Source organism: Scyliorhinus torazame, chromosome 3 (assembly GCF_047496885.1).
Source record: "Scyliorhinus torazame isolate Kashiwa2021f chromosome 3, sScyTor2.1, whole genome shotgun sequence".
NCBI classification, from domain to species: Eukaryota; Metazoa; Chordata; class Chondrichthyes; order Carcharhiniformes; family Scyliorhinidae; genus Scyliorhinus; species Scyliorhinus torazame.
The window spans coordinates 110,877,616-110,890,825 of NC_092709.1; the positions used below are offsets into that span (position 1 = coordinate 110,877,616).

Below are 13,210 nucleotides of genomic sequence, written 5' to 3' on the forward strand. Positions count from 1 at the left end.
TTGGTCAAGATTGAGCGATTGTGGCTTTCCGGTGGCGGTTATATAGTGAGTAGTTTCACACGCGGTGGCTCCTGCCAGGGTGCTTTGTTTTGGCCTTTTATGCCCGGATTATGGGCGATTTATTTGGAGGAAATTGGTGTAGTTTAATAGAATAAGATTCCCTTGTACGAGTAATGTCCGGTAAATAGAACACAAGGCAGAAGTCGGGCAAGGGATCGCCATCAGGCTCAGAAGTTCCTTGAGCCTCAACAGGGGTGAACATAGTGGCAGCTTCGGCTGTGCCGTTGGCCCCTCAGTTGGACGACTGAGATGTTGGTTAACTTCTTGACCAATTGCACTATCAATTACGACGAGACGAGAGTAGAGTGTAATCGAGGCTTTATTACACAGAGATAATCATAGAATTAACAGTGCAGAAGGAGGCCATTCGGCCCTTCGAGTCCGCACCGGCTCTTGGAAAGAGCACCCCGCCCAAGGTCAACACCTCCACCCTATCCCTATAACCCAGTAACCCCACCCAACACTAAGGGCAATGTTGGACACTAAGGGCAATGTATCATAGCCAATCCACCTAACCTGCACATCTTTGGACTGTGGGAGGAAACCGGAGCACCCGGAGGAAACCCACGCACACACGGGGAGGATGTGCAGACTCCGCACAGACAGTGACCCAAGCCGAAATCGAACCTGGGACCCTGGAGCTGTGAAGCAATTGTGCTATCCACAATGCTACCGTGCTGCCCTTAAGAACAAATAAATCTACACTGTATCATTTTACCGTAATCCATGTACCTATCCAATAGCTGCTTGAAGGTCCCTAATGTTTCCGACTCAACTACTTCCACAGGCAGTGCATTCCATGCCCCCACTACTCTCTGGGTAAAGAACCTACCACTGACATCCCCCCTATATCTTCCACCATTCACCTTAAATTTATGTCCCCTTGTAATGGTTTGTTCCACCCAGGGAAAAAGTCTCTGACTGTCTACTCTATCTATTCCCCTGATCATTTTATAAACCTCTATCAAGTCGCCCCTCATCCTTCTCCATTCTAATGAGAAAAGGCCTAACACCCTCAACCTTTCCTTGTAAGACCTACTCTCCATTCCAGGCAACATCCTGGTAAATCTCCTTTGCACCTTTTCCAGAGCTTCCACATCCTTCCTAAAATGAGGCGACCAGAACTGTACATAGTACTCCAAATGTGGCCGTACCAAGGTTTTGTACAGCTGCATCATCACCTCACGGCTCTTAAATTCAATCCCTCTGTTAATGAACGCTAGCACACCATAGGCCTTCTTCACAGCTCTATCCACTTGAATGGCAACTTTCAAAGATGTATGAACATAGACCCCAAGATCTCACTGCTCCTCCACATTGCCAAGAACCCTACCATTAACCCTGTATTCCGCATTCATATTTGTCCTTCCAAAATGGACAACCTCACACTTTTCAGGGTTAAACTCCATCTGCCAGTTCTCAGCCCAGCTCTGCATCCTATCTATGTCTCTTTGCAGCCGACAACAGCCCTCCTCACTATCCACAACTCCACCAATCTTCGTATCATCTGCAAATTTACTGACCCACCCTTCAACTCCCTCATCCAAGTCATTAATGAAAATCACAAACAGCAGAGGACCCAGAACTGATCCCTGCGGTACGCCACTGGTAACTGGGATCCAGGCTGAATATTTGCCATCCACCACCACTCTCTGACTTCTATCGGTTAGCCAGTTTGTTATCCAACTGGCCAAATTTCCCACTATCCCATGCCTCCTTACTTTCTGCATAAGCCTACCATGGGGAACCTTATCAAATGCCTTACTAAAATCCATGTACACTACATCCACTGCTTTACCTTCATCCACATGCTTGGTCACCTCCTCAAAGAATTCAATAAGACTTGTAAGGCAAGACCTACCCCATACAAATCTGTGCGGACTATCCCTTATCAAGCAGTGTCTTTCCAGATGCTCAGAAATCCTATCCCTCAGTACCCTTTCCATTACTTTGCCTACCACCGAAGTAAGACTAACTGGCCCGTAATTCCCAGGGTGTCCCTATTCCCTTTTTTGCACAGGGGCACGACATTCGCCACTCTCCAATCCCCTGGTACCATCCCTGTTGACAGTGAGGACGAAAAGATCATTGCCAACGGCTTTGCAATTTCATCTCTTGCTTCCCATAGAATCCTTGGATATATCCCGTCAGGCCCGGGGGACTTGTCTATCCTGAAGTTTTTCAAAATGCCCAACATATCTTCCTTCCTAACAAGTATTTCCTCGAGCTTACCAGTCTGTTTCACACTGTCCTCTCCAACAATATGGCCCCTCTCATTTGGAAATACTGAAGAAAATTACTCGTTCAAGACCTCTCCTATCTCTTCAGGCTCAATACACAATCTCCCGCAACTGTCCTTGATCGGACCTACCCTCGCTCTAGTCATTCTCATATTTCTCACATATGAGTAAAAGGCCTTGGGCTTTTCCTTGATCCTACCCGCCAAGGATTGTTCATGCCCTCTCTTAGCTCTCCTAATCCCTTTCTTCAGTTCCCTCCTGGCTATCTTGTATCCCTCCAGCGCCCTGTCTGAACCTTGTTTCCTCAGCCTTACATAAGTCTCCTTCTTCCTCTTAACAAGACATTCAACCTCTCTTGTCAACCATGGTTCCCTCACTCAACCATCTCTTCCCTGCCTGACAGGGACATACATATCAAGGACACATAGTACCTGTTCCTTGAACAAGTTCCACATTTCACTTGTGTCCTTCCCTGACAGCCTATGTTCTCAACTTATGCACTTCAATTCTTGTCTGACAACATCGTATTTACCCTTCCCCCAATTGTAAACATTGCTCTGTTGCACGCACCTATCCCTCTCCATTACTAAAGTGAAAGTCACAGAATTGTGGTCACTATGTCCAAAATGCTCCCCCACTAACAAATCTATCACTTGCCCTGGTTCATTACCAAGTACCAAATCCAATATGGCCTCCCCTCTGGTCGGACAATCTACATACTGTGTTAGAAAAGCTTCCTGGACACACCGCACAAACACCACCCCATCCAAACTATTTGATCTAAAGAGTTTCCACTCAATGTTTGGGAAGTTAAAGTCACCCATGACTACTACCCTGTGACTTCTGCACCTTTCCAAAATCTGTTTCCCAATCTGTTCCTCCACATCTCTGCTGCTATTGGGAGGCCTATAGAAAACTCCCAACAAGGTGACTTCTGTTTTGTTATGTTTCCTTTGTAACATAAGCAGCTTCCTTGTGTTGCATTTGTCAAGGAAGGTCGAGACGTGTAAATAACTTCAACTCATTTATTTACACTGTGTACACTTTTATAACTTGAGTTCGACACTACTGCTAATCGTATTGTAGCTACCTAAACTGACTAACCAGCTGCTGTCTTCCACGTGGTGGGTGTGATAATGAATCAACCCTGTGCCTCTCCTCACTGACTGTCTCCACTGGCCGAAGGGGGCTGATCATGTGTGTGGTGTCCTTTATGTATGGGTTGGTGTAATGTCCCCCTGTGGTCGTGTCACCTCCTTGTGTATCGTGAATGTCCATTGGTCGCCTCCCATCTAACTTATCTATTGGTTGAGTGTGTGTGTGTGATGTTTCTGGTGCTCCCTCTAGTGTCTATCTAGCTTACATGTATTTACAGTGATGCACATCACCACATCCTCCCCTTTTTATATGTTCATATTTTCTGTACACTTTAAGAAAAACTGAACAAAGAACAGGTAGAGAAGGTAAGGTATATACAAGTCATGGGAATGGTCCAAATCATTCATGTGAATCCATAAACCATCAATCATCATGGTCAAATGTCTCTCTTGGTTATGAACGGCATCAACAGGAACCAAGAAGTGGTCGAATCACTGCGCTGTCCGCTTTGGAGTCTTTTTCTTTTTATGTTTGTGTTGGTGCTGTCGGATGGCATCTTGTAGTTGATAGGTCGTTGACATTAAAGAGGTCATGGATGTGCCAGATGTTGAAGTCGGATGAGACTCTGCATACTGGTTCTGGCCACATGCTGTGCTGGAAGGGTGATTCTGCTGAGAAGTGTTGAAGCATGTCGATTTGGAGACAGAATTGCTGCTCGCATCAATGTCTGGTGATGGTGTGAAACTAGAACCGTGCATCTGATAGGAATATGCTGTCTGGCCAGGCTGTGGTGCAGCAAATCCTGGGCAGTAACTAAATCATCCAGATTGCGCTGGCAGTAGTCCTCCTTCGGTCTCGATTCCATTAGTGGGCAATCCGCAGTGCTGGCCTGTTTGAGAATATGCTGCATAGACTGCTGGCTGCTGCAGGCTTGAATACTGGGTTTGTCCAACATGAGCTGTCATTGGCCGCACTGTCGGTGTGGAACAAATGTGTGGACATAGCTGTGGTGAAAATTGGTGTATTCCTCTTGGACTATAGCTGCTGCTTGTTATTGCTGACCCAGTGTGATTGTCACGTGATCCATCTCCTGTCGTTGTGGCATCTGCTGTCACCCTGAGCGTGCCATCACTGAGGTTGCGACACTGCCTGTCTGGAGTAAAGTCTGGCTTACGTGAATCAGAGTCGGCGTTTGGTTGCTCCCCATCTGGAGTCTGGTCTGTTTTTTGTTGATGCTCCCCGTCCGGAGTCTTAGCAGGTTCACTGGAGTCAGCTGAGATTTCTTGAAGCTGCACGTCTGGAGTCGGAACATGCAGGAATGCATTGACTAGCGGAGAGGTTCGAGCAATTGAGGGTGGAAGTAGTGTGCTGTCACCGGAGTCACCAGTGGTCTCACAGTGATCGTCGAGTGCCTCTGTACACACTAGCTGAGGTCTGTCACTTTGCACCTTTTGCATGGGAAGTGGGATGCTGTCGTCACTCGTTTCACATACCGTGGGTAGATCCTCAGTAGCTGCTTGCTGTTCATTAGGGTTGGGTAAATTGTCAGAGTTTTCATCTGGTGGTGCAAACAATGTGGGTGGACTGTCATTGTCTTGCCGTTGTCCTTCATTTGGGCTTTTCTTCTTTGGAATTTTAAATCTTCCCCCAGACATTACAGAACCTTGTTCATTTCCCTCAATTTCTCCCATATGTAGGGCATCAAATGTTAGATCCAATGTTTCTTTCATCATTGTACTAGTTTCCAAAGAACAGTCCGCTTCAATTTTCTTCTCAGTTACTTCATATGCATCCTTTTCTAATGTACATGCCTTCATAATCTCTGGTTCTGATTTTGCTGGGACTGGCACAGTCACAGTCTCTCTTTTACTGTTCTCAATTGCCCACATTCTACTCCCCAGACATAAATGCTTAATCTCTGGAGTTAATGTGGTACAATGGATAATCAGGTCGACCTTATCTGCATCTTCACCATCACTGGAAAGCACAATTGGTTCACTTGAAACTGCTGCGGGTTTTAAGTGCTTTATCTAGCTACTCGATGTCGGTGTCCTCAGGATTCTTGCTCCAATGTTCTGCTCATTTATCAGTGGAGTGTGCAGAGGTTCAATGCGATTAATATTCCCATCAGGGGTTGAAGAGTCATTACTGACTAATTGCTGGTCTCTGTAGTTGGGACTTTGCGGTTTTGTGTTGAAGGGAGACAGTTGTCCCTGCTGTAGATATGATTCAGGTTGTGTTATTTCCATTAAATGAGGATCAATGTCTTGTCCATTTTTTCGATCCGTACTAAAGCAATGGCAATTTTCAGTCATCTCCTTGCAAGTTAGACATACAAGCAATTTCTTTAGCAAGTCCTCAGCATCCTTCTGTGACTGTGCAGCATTATTAATATCTCTTCGGCTAGAATGATCCTGAAGGTCAGCGCATAATCCTTTTTTCTTCGGGCTTGGAAGAGGCCATTCCTTTGGCTTGACTTCATTTGGGCTTGAGCAGTCATCAGCGCTGTGCCCTTCATTGTAGCATGATAGACCGTCATGGTCGTCCTGCTGTGCAGTGGAGCGTGGTAGACTGTTATAGCCTTCTTGCTGTTTACGTGAGCATGGCAGACTTGCATCGTCTGCCGCTAGTTGGTCAGAGGAGGTTGCTAGACCCTCTTGGTCTTGTTCCTGCAAGGACTGCGCATCGGAGTCATGCGTTTCTGCAATTGTGGAGTCTATCCACGAGCTTGCTGTTTTCCTCACAGTATTTGGCGAATTTGTCCAGGACTGCCTGGAAGTCGTACCTGTTTTGCCCCTTGGAGAACTTGAATTTTTAAAAGACTTCTTCTGCTCTTGCACCGGCGATGGTGAGGAGAAACTCTATTTTTTCATCATCGGCCAGGTCTTTAAGTTCGGCTGCCACCAGGAAGAGTTCAAACATTTATCAGAATCGCTGCCAGTTTTTGCGGAGATCGCCGTGGCACTGGAGCGGCTGCGGAACCAGGAGCTCATACATCTTGCCTGGGTATTGCTGGTTGTCACTGTACGCTGAGGTATGGCTATCTGGATTTAAGCAGTTCACCCGTGGTACCATGTTTTGTTATGTTTCTTTTGTAACATAAGCGGCTTCCTTGTGTTGCATTTGTCAAGGAAGGTCGAGACGTGTAAATAACTTCAACTCATTTATTTACACTATGTACACTTTTATAACTTGAGTTCGATACTACTGCTAATCCTATTGTAGCTACCTAAACTGACTAACCAGCTGCTGTCTTCCACGTGGTGGGTGTGATAATGAATCAACCCTGTGCCTCTCCTCACTGACTGTCTCCACTGGCCGAAGGGGGCTGATCATGTGTGTGGTGTCCTTTATGTATGGGTTGGTGTAATGCCCCCCGTGGTCATGTCACCTCCTTGTGTATCGTGAATGTCCATTGGTCGCCTCCCATCTAACTTATCTATTGGTTGAGTGTGTGTGATGTTTCTGGTGCTCCCTCTAGTGTCTGTCTAGCTTACATGTATTTACAGTGATGCACATCACCACAACGTCTCCTTTCCTATTTCTGACTTCAACCCATATTACCTCAGTAGGCAAATACTTCTCGAACTGCCTTTCTGCAGCTGTTGTACTATCTCTAATTAACAATGCCACCCCCCACCTCTTTTACCACCCTCCCTAATATTATTGAAACATCTATAACCAGGGACCTCCAACAACCATTTCTGCCCCTCTTCTATCTAAGTTTCCGTGATGGCCACCACATCGTAGTCCCAAGTACCGATCCATGCCTTAAGTTCACCCACCTTATTCCTGATGCTTCTTGCGTTGAAGTATACACACTTCAACCCATCTCCGTGCCTGCAAGTACTCTCCTTTGTCAGTGTTCCCTTCCCCACTGCCTCACTACACGCTTTGGCATCCTGAATATCGGCTACCTTAGTTGCTGGACTACAAATCCGGTTCCCATTCCCCTGCCAAATTAGTTTAAACCCTCCCGAAGAGTACTAGAAAACCTCCCTCCCAAGATATTGGTGCCCCTCTGGTTCAGATGCAACCCGTCCTGCTTGTACAGGTCCCACCTTCCCCAGAATGCGCTCCAATTATCCAAATACCTGAAGCCCTCCCTCCTACACCATTCCTGCAGCCACATGTTCAACTGCACTCTCTCCCTATTCCTAGCCTCGCTATCACGTGGCACCGGCAACAACCCAAAGATAACAACCCTGTCTGTCCTGGCTTTTAACTTCCAGCCTAACTCCTAAACTCGTTTATTACCTCCACACCCCTTTTCCTACCTACGTCATTGGTACCAATGTGCACCACGACTTCTGGCTGCTCACCCTCCTCCTTAAGGATCCTGAAGACACGATCCGAGACATCCCTGGCCCTGGCACCCGGGAGGCAACATACCTTCCGGGAGACTCGCTCGCGACCACAGAATATCCTATCTATTCCCCTAACCATTGAATCTCCTATTACTATTGCTTTTCTATTCTCCCCCTTCCCTTCTGAGCCCCAGAGCCAGACTCAGTGCCAGAGACCTGGCCACTAGGGCCTTCCCCTGGTAGGTCATCCCCCCCAACAGCATCCAAAACGGTATACTTGTTTTGAAGGGGAACGGCCACGAGGGATCCCTGCACTGTCTGCCTGTTTGTTTTCTTTCCCCTGACTGTAACCCAGCTACTGTTGTCCTGTACCTTGGGTGTGGTTACCTCCCTGTAACAGTTCTCTATAACTCCCTCTGCCTCCCGGATGATCCAAAGTTCATCCAGCTCCAGCTCCCTAACACGGTCTCTGAGGAGCTGGAGTTGGGTGCTCTTCCCGCAGGTATAGTCAGCGGGGACACCGGTGGCATCCCTCACCACCCACATCCTACAGGAGGAGCGTGCAACTGGCCTAGCCTCCATCCCCACTTACCTTACAGAATATAGCTGCCCTGTGGACCAACTGCACCTCCGCCCTCCGACTCTGCTCCCAGTAAGCTGCGCTCTCTGTAAACTGTCTCCCTTCACGCTCTTTGAGGAAATGTAGGAAATGAAATTAAAGGAGCACCTTACTCTCTCCTCACCTAACTCCCTCAGTCACCAAACTCTCACTATAGCACTCAAATGCACCAAATTCAGCACTTCCTCAGTCACCAAACTCTCACTATAGCACTCAAATGCACCAAATTCAGCACTTCCTCAGTCACCAAACTCTCACTATAGCACTCAAATGCACCAAATTCAGCACTTCCTCAGTCACCAAACTCTCACTATAGCACTCAAATGCACCAAATTCAGCACTCAGTGCAAACAAAATCTGCACTGAAAGTGGATCACATTTATACTGTGAATTGAGCCTCTGAAAACTGGCCTAATCCAATTAACTAATTAACAAGCTCTAGCTGCAAATACCTGCAAGTAGAACCTTTGTTTAAAGCTGACTGAAAATTCACCTTCTTCTAAACCAAATAGCAACATTTAAGTTAATTAACTAAATAAAAGAAAGAAAGACTAGACTTTAGATAAAAAATGAACCCTTATACTCCCTCAGTCACCAAACTCTCACTATAGCACTCAAATGCACTGAAATTGCTGCAGCTCAGAGAGCCCACACATTTATACTCCACCTACTGGGCAGAGCCAGCAGGCAGGGATCTACCCCCGTACCTGTAGTACAGGGGCCTTACCGTAATACCCCTCGTATGCGGTATATACAATTCAACAGTGGTGACGACCACATTCACCCCCTGTTAAAGAGTCTAGCGGGGGTGGTGGAAAACTATTTATATTCAGGTGTTTAACATTTTAAGGAAACGTTTACAAATTCAGACGATTGGGCGCCTTGATCCGTTGTTGTGAGCACCGGCGATTTCAGCGTTGGTTTGGTCGTCAGTGACTCCGGGAGCGTGTCGACCTCATCTTCATCCCCGGGTGGGACCAAGGGGAGGACAGATCGTCCTGGAGCAGGGGCTGTGGTGGGGTGCGCTAGGGGGAGGGAGGGTGGCGCCGGGGCAGGGGGGGGGTGGGGACCCAGCTGGTGCCAGGTCCCTGAGGGAGACTGTGTCTTGGCGGCCGTCAGGGTACGCTACGTAGGCGTACTGCGGGTTTGCGTGAAGTAGCTGTACCCTCTCAACTAACGGGTCCGCCTTGTGTAGTCGCACGTGCTTGTGGAGGAGGACGGGTCCTGGAGCTGCCAGCCACGTTGGGACCGAAACCCCAGAGGTGGACTTCCTGGGGAAGACAAAGAGACTTTCATGGGGAGTTTCGTTAGTCGCCGTGCAAAGGAGCGACTGAATGGAGTGAAGGGTGTCGGGGAGGACCTCCTGCCAGCGGGAGGCTGGGGGATTTCTGGACCGTAGGGCCAGCTGGACGGCCTTCCAGACCGTCCCATTCTCCCGCTCCACCTGCCCGTTTCCCCGGGGGTTGTAGCTGGTCGTTCTGTTCGAGGCAATGCCCGTGTTGAGCAGGTACTGGCACAGCTCATCGCTCATAAATGCGGACCCCCGGTCGTTGTGGACGTAGACGGGGAAACCGAACAGAGCGAAGATGGTGTTGAGGGCTTTGATGACGGTGGCAGACATCATATCGGGGCATGGGACGGCGAAGGGGAATCTGGAATATTCGTCGACCACATTAAGAAAGTATGTGTTTCGGTTGGTGGATGGAAGGTGCCCTTTGAAGTCCACGTTGAGGCGTTCAACGGGGCGGGAGGCCTTCAGGTGCGCTCGGTCTGGCCGGTAGAAGTGCGGTTTACAGTCCGCGCAGACCTGGCAGTCTCTGGTAATAGCCCTGACTTCCTCGATGGAGTAAGGCAGATTGCGGGCCTTTATGAAGTGATAAAAGTGGGTGACCCCTGGATGACAGAGATCGTCGTGCAGGGTCCGGAGTCGGTCCACTTGTGCGCTGGCATAAGTACCTCGGGATAGGGCATCAGGGGGCTCGTTAAGCTTACCGGGGCGATACAAAATCTCGTAATTGTAGGTGGCGAGCTCTATCCTCCACCTCAAGATCTTATCATTTTTGATCTTACCCCGCTGTGTGTTGTTGAACATGAAGGCAACCGACCGTTGGTCAGTGAGGAGCGTGAATCTTCTGCAGGCCAGGTAATGCCTCCAATGCCGCACAGCTTCAACGATAGCTTGGGCCTGCCTTTCGACGGAGGAGTGCCGAATATCGGAGGCATGGAGGGTGCGGGAAAAGAATGCCATGGGCCTGCTTGCCTGGTTGAGGGTGGCGGCTAGAGCGGCATCTGATGCATCGCTCTCAACTTGGAAGGAGAGCGTCTCATCGACCGCGTGCATCGCGGCCTTGTCGATGTTGGCCTTGATACGGTTGAAGGCCTGGTGAGCCTCGGCCGTCAGGGGGAAAACGGTGGACTGAATGAGTGGGCAGACCTTGTCCGAATAGTTAGGGACCCACTGGGCGTAGTATGAGAAGAAGCCCAGGCATCGTTTGAGCGCCTTGGGGCAGTGGGGAAGGGGAAGTTCCATGAGGGGGCGCATGCGATCGGGGTCGGCCCTTAACACTCCGTTCTGGACCACATAGCCGAGGATGGCTAATCGGTTCGTGCTGAACACGCACTTCTCCTTGTTGTAGGTTAGGTTGAGGAGTTTAGTGGTGTGGAGGAATTTGGAAAGGTTAGCGTCGTGGTCCTGCTGGTCGTGGCCGCAGATGGTGACGTTATCCAGGTACGGGAAGGTGGCCCGCAGTCTGTACCGGTCAACCATTCGGTCCATCTCCCGTTGGAAGACCGAGACCCCGTTAGTGACGCCAAAGGGAACCCTAAGGAAGTGGTAAAGGCGGCCGTCCACTTCAAACGCGGTGTACGGGCGGTCCGCCTTACGGATGGGGAGCTGGTGGTAGGCGGATTTTAGGTCGACAGTTGAGAAGACCCGGTACTGTGCAACCTGATTGACCATATCAGATATGCGTGGGAGGGGGTATGCATCGAGCTGCGTGTACCAATTGATGGTCTGACTGTAGTCAACGACCATCCTGTTTTTCTCCCCAGTTTTCACAACTACCACTTGGGCTCTCCAGGGGCTGTTGCTGGCCTCGATAATATCTTCCCGTAGCAGCCGCTGGACCTCAGACCTGATGAAGGTCCTGTCCTGGGCGCTGTACCGTCTGCTCCTGGTGGCAACGGTTTGCAATCCGGGGTGAGGTTTGCAAACAGAGAAGGCGGGTCGATCTTAAGGGTCTTGAGACCGCAGACAGTAAGGGGTGGTAGGGGCCCGCCAAATTTCAGGGTTAGGCTCTGGAGGTTGCACTGGAAGTCCAGGCCAAGTAGCAAGGCAGCGCAGAGGTCGGGGAGGACGTAGAGCCGGAAGCCACTGAACTCTATGCCCTGGATGGTGAGGGTGGCGATGCAGTACCCACGGATCGCCACGGAGTGGGATCCGGAGGCCAGGGAGATTTTGTTGGTTAATGGGATGTACCATGAGGGAGCAGCACCTTACCGTATTGGGGTGGATGAAGCTCTTAGTGCTCCCCAAGTCCAGAAGGCAGGATATCTTGTGCCCATCGACCTTCACTGTCGTCGACGCGGTCGCAAGGTTGTGCGGTCGGGACTGGTCGATCGTGATGGAGGCGATAAGCGGCTGGTCGGCGGCGGCTGCAGGCGATGAGTGGCCCGATGAAGTGGCCGACGAGCAGGGTTCCTGAGGCGGGGAAGATGGCGGCGCCCACAGGCTGCACGTGGTCTGAGGAGAGGAAGATGGCGGCGCCCCCGAGTTGCACGTGGGGAGTACAGGGACAATAGCAACGATCGAGCGGGCCTGGCACACAGCAGCGAAATGTCCTTTCTTCCCGCAGGCCTTGTAGAGCGCGCTCCGCACCGGGCAGCGCTGCCGGGGGTGTTTTGTCTGTCCGCAGAAGTAGCATTTTGGTCCCCCGGTGTTAGTTGGCTGCCTCGCGGCGCAGGCCTGGGGTTGGCTGGGGGCGGTCGCTGATGGGGTCCACGATGGGGTGTTCGATGGCGGGGTCCACGATGCCCAGGAGGGGTGGGCCGTGCGGTCGGGGGCATACGCCTGTACATCGCGTGAGGTGACTGTGAGCGAGATCGCTAGTTTTTTGGTCGCCGCAAGGTCGAGGGTAACCCCTTCTAAGAGGCGCTGGCGGATATAGGCCGACCCAATGCGCGTAACGAACGCGTCTCTAACTAGCGGTCAGAATGTTCAGCGGCCGAAACGGCCTGGCAATCGCAGTCTCTCACCAGGGCGTGCAGGGCACGCCAGAAATCTTCCACAGACTCACCAGGGAGTTGATGCCACTTGGACAGGAGGTGCCTGGCGTAGATTCTGTTGGTCTGCTGAATGTAGTTCACCTTCAGTAGTGCCATGGCCTCAGCATAGGTCGGCGCGTCCCGGATGAGGGGAAAGATATCGGAGCTCAGCCGCGTGTAAAGGATCTGGAGCTTCTGTGCCTCGGAGGGTGGTTCTGTCGCAGATCCGATGTATGCTTCAAAGCAAGCTAGCCAATGTACGAAGGCCGACTTGGCGTTGTCTGCTTGAGGGTGCAGCTGCAGGCGATTTGGCTTGATGCGGAGATCCATCGTTGTAAAATCTCTGCGTAATAAATTGATGCACTATCAATTACGACCAGACGAGAGTAGAGTGTAATCGAGGCTTTATTACGCAGAGATGTGTAGCCTCCTGCAGCTGCTGCCGAAATGGCTGCAACTCGGAGAGCCCACACATTTATACTCCGCCTACTGGGCGGAGCCAGCAGGCAGGGATCTACTCCCCTACCTGTAGTACAGGGGCCTTACAGTAATACCCCTCTTATGCGGTATCTACAATACAACAGTGGTGACTACCACACCAATGAATTTAAGAAGCAGCGGCA

General features: G+C 50.2%; 1 protein-coding gene across 1 annotated transcript in view; it reads left to right on the forward strand.

Moving 5' to 3' along the window:
* Positions 1-13,210, forward strand: part of LOC140408643 (uncharacterized) — a 169,943-nt gene that overhangs the window by 60,814 nt on the left and 95,919 nt on the right. The gene's annotated exons all lie outside the window — the stretch shown is intronic.